Here is a 10,428-nt window from a genome sequence, read left to right as displayed (position 1 = left end):
AGCCTTTGAAAAACACTTCGGGTGTAGAAAGGCCTCAACAATTGTCAATTGGTTGGGAAAGAGAGAAAAATGATAATAAAACCGGCCGGTTTCTGTTGTTGAAAGGAGAGAGAGAGAGCACAAAATGTTCATATCTGCATTCAATTTTTAAAAGAGCTATTTGTTATCAAGTGAATAAAATAATAACAAACACAAAAACAATGAAACATACATAATTATGAGCGTATATACATTAGAATGGGTCGATAATTTAGACTGATAGAAATGTACGCTATTGTTGGTTTCGTTCAAAAAATTATTAGGAAAAAACTATTTTAAGAAAAAGCCAAAAAATATTTCTCCATAAAAATTCCAAGAAAAATACATCCCAAGAAAAATCGACAATTATTTCTCTGATAATAGCGAAAAATATTCGTAGAAATATTGACGATTTATTGAATTATTTTTGGAAATATTTGGTATTAGTACTCTATTAGTATTCTAAAATTATAACTAAAACTATTAACTATTTTTGCTCTTATTGTAGGCCATGTAAATCAAATATATACAATTTTTATACTCTCCACCATGGAAAGGAGGGTATATTAAATTTGAAATTCCGTTTGTAACACCTCTAAATATTCGTCGTAGGCGCATATAGCATAAAATTCTAAGTTGATTTAACAATGTCCGTCTGTCTTAGATAATCTATCAATATCGGCTACTATCGGAGATGCCGCATAGCTCAGGTGCGAAAATGGATAATGTTGGTCCACTCCATCAAGTACCTGCCCCACAAAGTGTCAACATTTTTTTTAATATTCATGAAGCTCATAAAATTAACATCCGATACAATTCAGAGTTGGCACATGTCAATATTTCTATCAACACAATACTGGACATAAATATGATAGAAATCGGTCTACTCCTTCTGAATATCACATTTTTTATACCCTCCACCATACATAGTAGGGAGGGTATATTAAGTTCGTCATTCCGTTTGTAACTCATTGAAATAATAATTTTTAATGCCAAAAATGTATATATATTCTTGATCAGCGTGAAATTCTAAGACGATTAAGCCCTGTCCGTCCGTCCGTCTGTTATAATCATGCTACAGTCAAAACGAATTAAGATAGGAAGTATTTAAAAATTGAAAATATTTTAAATTTTGCAAAGGCATGACAAGTTCGAAGATGGGCTACATCGGTCCACGATATCCGATAACCCCCATATAACGGTACCCCCCGGTATTCGGTATTTTGATGATTATAGACAAATTTTTCAATGGAATTGTCTGAAATTCTACACAAGGAGTTCTTTGTGAGTTCTTTATCCCCTGGAAGAGAATTATCTACGACACGTCTCGATATTCTGTATTTTGATGATTTTAGCCGCATTTTGAGTACTTTATAGCTGAAAAGGAATTATCTATACAGGTACACGATATCATATATCTCCCATGTAACTGTATTTCGCCATAATAGGTATTTTGATGATTTTAGCCACATTTTTCAACGGAATTGTCTGAAAATCCATGGAAGGATTTTCTTGTGAGTACTTTATTTCCTAGAAGAGATATTCCGATATTCGGTGTTTTGATGATTTCAGTCAATTTTTCCAATGGAATTGTCTTGAAATCCACACAAGGGGTTTTTTTGGAGTACTTTATGCCCTAGAAGAGAATTGTCTATAAAGCTCCACTTTTTAGTATAGCGCCCATATAACGGAACCCGCAGATATTCTGTATTTTCCTGATTTTTGCGGCATTATTCGCCGGAATTGTTTCAAATTTCGTATTTGAAGTTCGGAACCGTTACTAAAGCCTATGACAAAAATTGCTTATGCAGGACCATATCTTCGTATTGTCCCCATATAACGATTTTCATTAGAGAGGTATTTTTCGACGGATTTTTTTTTTAATTTTCAAGCTTCTTTCAAATGGTGCTTAGCTGCTGTTTTACTTGTTTATTTTCTTTTCATTATATTCGACCCATTCTAATATTATAAAAAATTATATATTCAAGTGTATATGTAAATATGTATAGAGAATTGATAAACGAAGATAGAGAAAGTGTTTATTTTTGTTTATATTGATGTATCTCTTGGTTTATCATACAATTATGAGTTGTCATCTTCATATAAAACTTGATTAAAAACATACTTATATTCAGATGATCAGCATCTACAGTACCCGTCGGTACTATTGTATAACATTTGTTCATGTTCTCGAAATTATAGATATATATGCTTTTCCCATAATAAAAACAGATTTAAGGCATTTAATAGTCTCTGAGGTCCATTTTTGATCGATATTGAATGAATGCATCTTTTTGTTTAAGATTTTTATTTAAAAACAAGTAAGCAAAGGCTATAGTCGTGCGGGGCCGACTATGTTATACCCTACAACACAACAATATGTTAGAAGCCCCCTTATGTCCAAATCCATATTAGAAGATTTCGCTTTTGTAATTAGGATTTTGACTAGGGACACTTGCCCAACATTTATGCACTCCGTTGGGCTGTTAGTTGTTGTAGTCCATTTACAGCTAAAAATAATCCAATGGTCATCCAAAATGCTAGAATTCTTCCCTGTCCTTAAATCTCTTCTCAGGCGTGTCGATTGGCTACAATTGTGTGATCAGGAATTTTTTTCTGTTTTTGTTTCATTTGAACCCCTAAATATTTGGCGATCATCTCCAAAAGGAAGAGGCCCCTCTGTATCTCCAAATTTAGACTCATCTATATGATTTGCCTGTCTACGATATTTGGCTATATTCGTCAACGAAATCAGCATAAAAAAGCCAGAAGTTCGCCTTTTGTGTATTTCGGATATCGCCTGTAAGTAATGCTGGTATTATTTCACACAAAATTATTGGTCCATTCAACCCGATGTCCTAAAATCTAACTTTATGCGAGATTTCGTGTCCTTTGGTTTCTATTTGTGACCTTTATAACGGCTGCAAAATCAGGAAAATGTTTAGTTGTTGGTCCATTTCAACCCCCTAATATATTGCGGACATCTTTAAAAACAATAGGCCTAGCCCTTCTGAGCCCAACCCTTCCCTTGTGAAAATTTCGGTGATAATCGGACGATAATTGCAATCTGTATATAATAGCCCCAACCTGTGTTGTAAGGTGAAAAAATATTACAAAATATACACCTCAATATTATAAGTCAAATTGAAAAAATCGCATGCGATAAAAAATATGAAAAAATAAAAAAATGTCACAAAATACTACAAAATCTATATTAACATCATTATTGGCATATTTTTCTGCGATTTTTTTAGATTTTATTCTTTTATGTCAGGAGGGCATAAAATTTATCAAAATCTGTCCAGCCATTCTTGAGATATAAACATTCAAGCTAACATCCCCTTCCTATATATAACCGATATATTTACTATCGGCATCTACGTAACGGTCAGAATTGACCTGTTCGTCTATTTGTGATTTCGCCGGGATTAAAAATATTCGCGGTTTAATGGAAAATTTGACTTTTATTTAACACAAATGTTGTGGCCTATTTTACCTACTATTTCACCCGATGACCATCAAAATTGGAAGGCTTCTGCCCAGCCATGAGCTCTAGCCCCATGTTAACTTCCGCTTTGATTGGTCATAATTGCGACCTGTAGAGCAACTGCAAAATCAGGAATTTTTTCAGTTTTTGGTCCATTTCAACCACTAAATATTACGCGATCATCTCCAAAAGAAATAGGGTTATATTCTGACCTTAACCCCACCTACATACTAAATTTCGTGAAGATCGGGTCATAATTGCGATCTGTAGAGTGATTACAAATTAACATGGACAGATGGACAGACGGACGGACGGACGGACGGACATACATAGCTAGATCGACTCAGCTCGGCGAGATAGGAAGATCGTGTTGTTACATAATTTTTGGTCCAATCAAACTTATAATACTCCCAACACATAGTGTTGTAGGGTATAACTACAAAAATTGACCATCATGTTTAAAGAAATTCAATATCTTCCATTATAGTATGGTTTGAGGGTTTACTAAATCTGCAATCACCGTAAGCTTACTATTACATTCTGAATGTGTCTTCCAGTAAGAACTGCTAAAATGTGTCGTATTTCTGTCACATTAGTGGGTAATTTTTTAGATCTTTAGTTTTTATGAGTTTAAAAAAAAATGTTGAGATTTTATTATTTTTTTTTATTTTAGTGTCCAATATTGATTGGACACAACCATACTTACCCCTTGATCATATTCAAAATCGAGATGACAAACCTAAAAGGTCTTTCTTTTATTTATTTATTTATTTCAAATAGAATATATGTTAATAGAATATTCTATCAACTGTTGACTATTTTAAGCTACATATTGTTTATTTATTTAAACTCCCACACAGCAAATGACTACGACAATAATAATAATAACAATTTTTGTTTACCACTTTGCAATACAATGGAGGTAGAAGATATCTTATCTAGATATCTGTTCGAGTTTGCCACTGTTGTTATTTTTTAATCCCATATTTATGTTTACACTTTTTTGTATCATATGATAATTGCATTAAAAAGTCACCTCTTGCTTTCCTTCTTGCAGGTAGCTGGAGAGTATTCTCCGCCGGCAAATGCGTTTCAACTTTCTTTGTTCGATAAATTTATTGAAACCCAAACAAAACGACACACTATTGACTCAATGTTTTGTTGTTAGATCATATGATTTTAATTTGTTTAATAAAAAAAAAACAAAGTTGTGAGTTCTTATTTAAGTAGCAACCATCGAAATGAACTGCATTAATTGTGGAATTGAAATGCAATTGAACAGTTCAACGACCTGTTATATATTAAAATAAGTTAAAAAGTATCGGTCGATTTATCCGATGTTCGATTATTTAAATATATAGATATGTTGACTTGTGTTATGATTATTCTCTATGGAGAAGGTCCCGAAGGAATGGGCCAATAGCGTCAAGTTGGTATCGGTCCTAAATAAATATGATATAAATATTGCGACGCACCAGATTAATTTTTAGAAAATATAACAAGTTAAAAAGCACTAAGTTCGGCCGGGCCGAACTTTTAATACCCTCCACCATTTGCAACGAATTTGAAAATTTATAAAAAATAAAATCCTAAAAAATGCTGTTAAAATTTTAAAAATACCGAATATAGCCGTTATATTGGGGCCTATACGACGTGGACATACATAGGCATTGTTTGTCATAAGCTATTACCATATTCAAATTGGAAACTTGAAATAAACGGTGAATAATGTAGCTAAAATCATCAAAATATCGTATATAAGGAGGTGCCGTTAAACTGGAGCTGTGCAAAGACCTGGACCAGCATAGACAATTTTCTGTCACAGGCTGTAGCATCCATTACGAACTTCAAATACCACATTTCAAACAATTTAGGTGGGTATTGTTCCTAAAATCGTCAAAATACCGAATATAGGGAGGTACTGATATACGGGACCTATACGAAGACCTGGATCCGCACAGACAATTTTCTGTCACAGACTGTAGTTCCTATAACGAACTTCAAATACCAAATTTGAAACAATTCCCGTGAATAATGTCGTTAAAATCATCAAAATACCGAATATCGGGAGGTACCGTTATATGGGGGCTATACGAAGACATGGACTTACACAGACAATTTTCTATTTTAGACTGTAGTATTCATTACGAACTTCAAATACCAATTTTGAAACAATTCCGGTGAATAATGTCGCTAAAATCATCAAAATACTGAATATAGGGAGGTACCGTTATATGGGGGCTATATGAAAACGTGGACCTACATGGCCCATTTACGAACTTAACCTACCTACTGGAAAAAAAAAAACATGTGTGCAAAATTTTAGCCATCTATCTCAATTCATTCGAAAGATAGCGTGACTACAACAGACAGACATACAGACGGACAGACAGACAGACGGACATCGCTAAATCGACTTAGAATTTTACGCTGATCAAGAATATATATACTTTGTTGGGTCTGACATGAGTATTTCGAGGAGTTACAAACGGAATGACAAAGTTAATATACCCTCCATAGTATGGTGGAGGGCATAAAAATGTGCATATTTAAAGTAGATCATACCACCTATCAACATTTGGCTTTAGAGCAGTCACAGTTTGGTTTCAGAAGGCATATCCAATTCTGAATCGATTTTCACTAAATTTGACGGAGACATTTTAATCTTGTATACCAAAAAACATTGCTATACAGGGTTGCCCATATTCGACGGACCCATGACCCTTTGGGCCCATTCCAATCGACAAGGCTTGTCCGCAGGCAACATTCTTTGCGTCAATGCGAATAATCCGTTGTAAAGTGGACCGAGCCATGCCCAACTGTTGAGAACGGCGTTTTTGGGATGTTCTTGGGGACCTCTCAACACTGACTCGTACGGCAGCGATATTCTTGGCCGATCGCCTTGGTCGACTTTTATATGGCCTCTTCGGATTAGAAAGAGCCTTACCAGTCGAAAATTTTTCGTATAAACGCTGAATGGTGTTCTTAGAAGGCGCACTTCTCACATTTTTTAATGTTTTAAAAGCACGTTGAGTTTTCGCGATTGACTTCTTCTGTTGAATGTAAATTTCAACTATTTCGCGTGGCGTGTATTGGTTCATGGTAAAAATCTGCTTGGACTGACGCTTCAAACGCGGTATGTAATTAAGCGATATGACATCTCTGTCAAAAGTTATGGCGTTGCCAGATGGGTCCGTCGAATATGGACAACCCTGTACAGTTCATGATATCACTTCGTTAAAAAATATATGGGAGCCGAGTTCCACAAAATGTTAACGTTCGTTCCGAAATTCACTCCATTTTGGCTGATATTAGCAATTATTTGCACTATAAACCTGAAATCGGATTAAGGACATATATTTTGGACCTATATCCAAATCTTAGTCGTTCTCGATAAAATTTGGCAAACAAATTTCTGAGATATCTGGTATCAAATATCATTGTTGTCGAATGCATATTACGAATATGAGGGACTTAAACACCAAATCGAGTGAAACACATATATGGAGCAATAGCTATATCTGAATCGATTTTCACCAAATTTAATGTACTTGCTTCCAGACTGAATTCGGTCGGATAGGCGAAAATTCAGGCCATTTGGATTATCCATATCTGAGCCGATCTTGACAAATTTGATACACTTATTTCAGAGCTGTATCTGATATCTGTTACCAACTATCATCGTTGTGGAATGCATAGTACACGTGTGAGGAACTTAAAACCCCAAATCGAAACATATATATATATATATATATATATATATATATATATATATATATATATGGGAGCTATAGCTATACCTGAACCGATTTGATGTACTTTCTTCTAGAATGAATTCGATCAGATGTGCCAAAATTCAGGTCATTAGCGCATAATTAAACAAGTAAGCAAAGTCTACAGTCGAGCGGGGCCGACCGTTGAATACCCTACAACACTATAATAAATGATACAGTTTATATAGGCGAGATACTCGAAAGAATTCCACAAGATAATAAAAGAAAACCAAAAATAATAAAAGAAAACCATCAGGTTTCGTTCTCTAATTTTCGAATAATAGCAACTGAAACTAATTTGCTCATTTCCAATTTATTTTGGTAGATGTTGCAAGTAAATGGTCTTCCTAGATCTGGAACCAATATTTCCCGAAGACCCATAATCTCTCAGAAGTGGCAAAGGATTAACATTTATTATTGGTTTTTGACTGAAACGCATCTATATGAGATACAGCCATTTGACTATATTCTTCAACTAAATCAGCGTTAACGAAATAGTCAGAAGTGCGTCTTTCCTGTATTTGTGAATTCTCCAAGAAGTCACTGTAATGGACATTCTCGTATTTTGTCTACAAAAGTTGGCAAACTATTTCACACATTGAATATTTTTGGATGACCATCCAAAACTGCTTGGCTTTTGCAATGTCCGGTAACCCCCATTCAAATGTGCGTGAGGATCGGGCGATAATTACGACCTGCTGACAATTTTGCAGTTTTTTTTTTGTCCATTTCAACCCCTAAATATATTGCGATCATCTCCAAAAAGAGTAGGCTTCTATTCTGACCCTCATCTTATCCCCATGCAAAATTTCATAAGGATCGGGCCATAAATGCGATCTGTATATGATATCCTGATATCCTAACTACTTAGTTTTGTTAGCTGTAGAAATATTACCAAATGTTTAATTCAAAATGAAAATATGCCAAAAATATGACAAAATTGAAAAAATATGAGAAAATAATACAAAATCAATATTTTCATCATTAGAGAGATATTTTTATGCGATTTTTTTAGACGATTTTTCTTTCCTGCCAAGAGGACATAGCGAATTAATGAGAACTGTCGAAATCAGTTCAGCCGTTCTCGACATATAAGAGATCTTTCAAGCATACCTTCTTTGATAGACATATATATCGCACGTATTTTGCTATATATCCGATTTGTTGGATGTTAACATCAATGTAAAGATCAGAAGTAAACTTGACATGGCTTTGGATTTCGCCAGGATTAAAAGTATTCGCGGTTTAATGAAAAATTTTGAATTTTTTCAACACAAAAGATGTGGTCTATTTTACCCGCTAAATAGTATCCGATGACCACCCAAATTGGTAGGCTTCTTCCCCGCCCTAAACTCTAGCTACATGCGAAATTCCGCGTCGATTGATCTATAATTGCGACCTGTATAGCTACTGCAAAATCCGACATTTTTTCAGTATTTGGTCCATTTCAACACCTAAACATTTGGCGATCATCTCTAAAAGAAATAGGGTTCTATTCTGACCCTATCCCCACCTCCATTCTAAATTTCGTGAAGATCGGGCCATAATTGCGACCTGTAGAGTGATTACAAATTAACATGGACAGACGGACAGACGGACGGACGGACATACATAGCTAGATCGACTCAGCTCGGCGAGCTAGGAAAATCCATATATACTTTCCTATGTGGGAAACCAATATTTCGAGGTGTTACATAATTTTTGGCCCAATCAAACTTATAATACCCCCAACACATAGTGTTGTAGGGTATAAAAAATGGGTTGAAGATATATGAGAGCTATATCTGATCCTATTATCACCAATTTCAATAGATTCGTCCTTGGGCCAAGCAAATATTGTTTGGAAAAATGTCATCTCAATCTGATAATAAATGCGACCTGCGTGTTGTTCACAGTAATACATGGACGGACGAATGGACGGACGGACGGACTGACTGACATGCATAAATCGACTCAGAAAGTGATTCTATGAAGATCCTCAAAAGTAACTATGGGTCTATCTAGCTTCCTTCTCCCTTGTTAAAAACAAATGCACAAAGACATAATACCCCTACCACTATGTGGTGTCGGGTATAAATATTGGTATGGGCAAATTTACAAGAAAATCGAACATTTATATCCAATTTTATTCATCCCAGGCTTTTGGTCGAGAGAAATATTTAGATATAGTAAGTTGTAAGGAATCGCTGACGGACATCGCTAGATCGACTTCAAATGTCCTAAAACGGATTTGATACAAATAAACCTAGGGTCTAAAACCGTCATTTCGATGAGGCACGTTTTGGTCGTATCACGCTGAGTGTATAACAAGTAAAAAAGCTGTAACTTCGGCCGGGCCGAACTTTTAATACCCTCCACCATTTGGTACAAATTTTGGCAAATTCCAAAAAAAAAAATCCGTTAAAAATTCATTTAAAATTTTAAAAATACCGAATGCGACGACGAAGTTTACCTGCATAGACAACTTTTGTCATAAATTATTACAATATTTAAATGCTAAACTTGAAGAAAAATCTGTTTATAATGTAGCTAAAATCATCAAAATACCGAAGACGTGGACCTGCACAGACAATTTTCTGACATGGACGAAGACGAGGATCTACATAGCCCATTTTCTTTTTAATGCTGCAGTATCTATTACGAACTTCAAATACCAAATTTGGAACGATTCCGTTAAATAATGTCGCTAAAATCATCAAAATACCGAATATCGGGGGTACCATTATATGGGGGCTGTATGAAGACATGGACCTACATTACTCATTTTTTGACTTAGGATGTAGTATCCATTACGAATTTTAAAAACCAAATTTGAAACAATTCCGGTAAATAATGTCGCTAAAATCATCAAAATACCGAATATCGGAGGGTACCGTTATATGGAGGCTATACGAAGACGTGAACCTGCACAGACAATTTTCTAACATGGGCTGAAGTATCCATTACGAACTTCACATGCGAAATTTGAAACAATCCCGGTAAATAATGTCGCTAAAATAATCAAAATACCGAATATCCGGAGGTACCGTTATATGGGGCCTACATGGCCCATTTACGAACCTGCCTACTTGAAAAATATACATGTGTGCAAAATTTTAGCCTTCTATCTCAATTTGTTCGAAAGATAGCGTAATTACAACAGACAGACAG

This window comes from Musca domestica, unplaced genomic scaffold (assembly GCF_030504385.1).
Source record: "Musca domestica strain aabys unplaced genomic scaffold, Musca_domestica.polishedcontigs.V.1.1 222, whole genome shotgun sequence".
Taxonomy (NCBI): Eukaryota; Metazoa; Arthropoda; class Insecta; order Diptera; family Muscidae; genus Musca; species Musca domestica.
Note: the sequence above shows the minus strand (reverse complement) of the source record.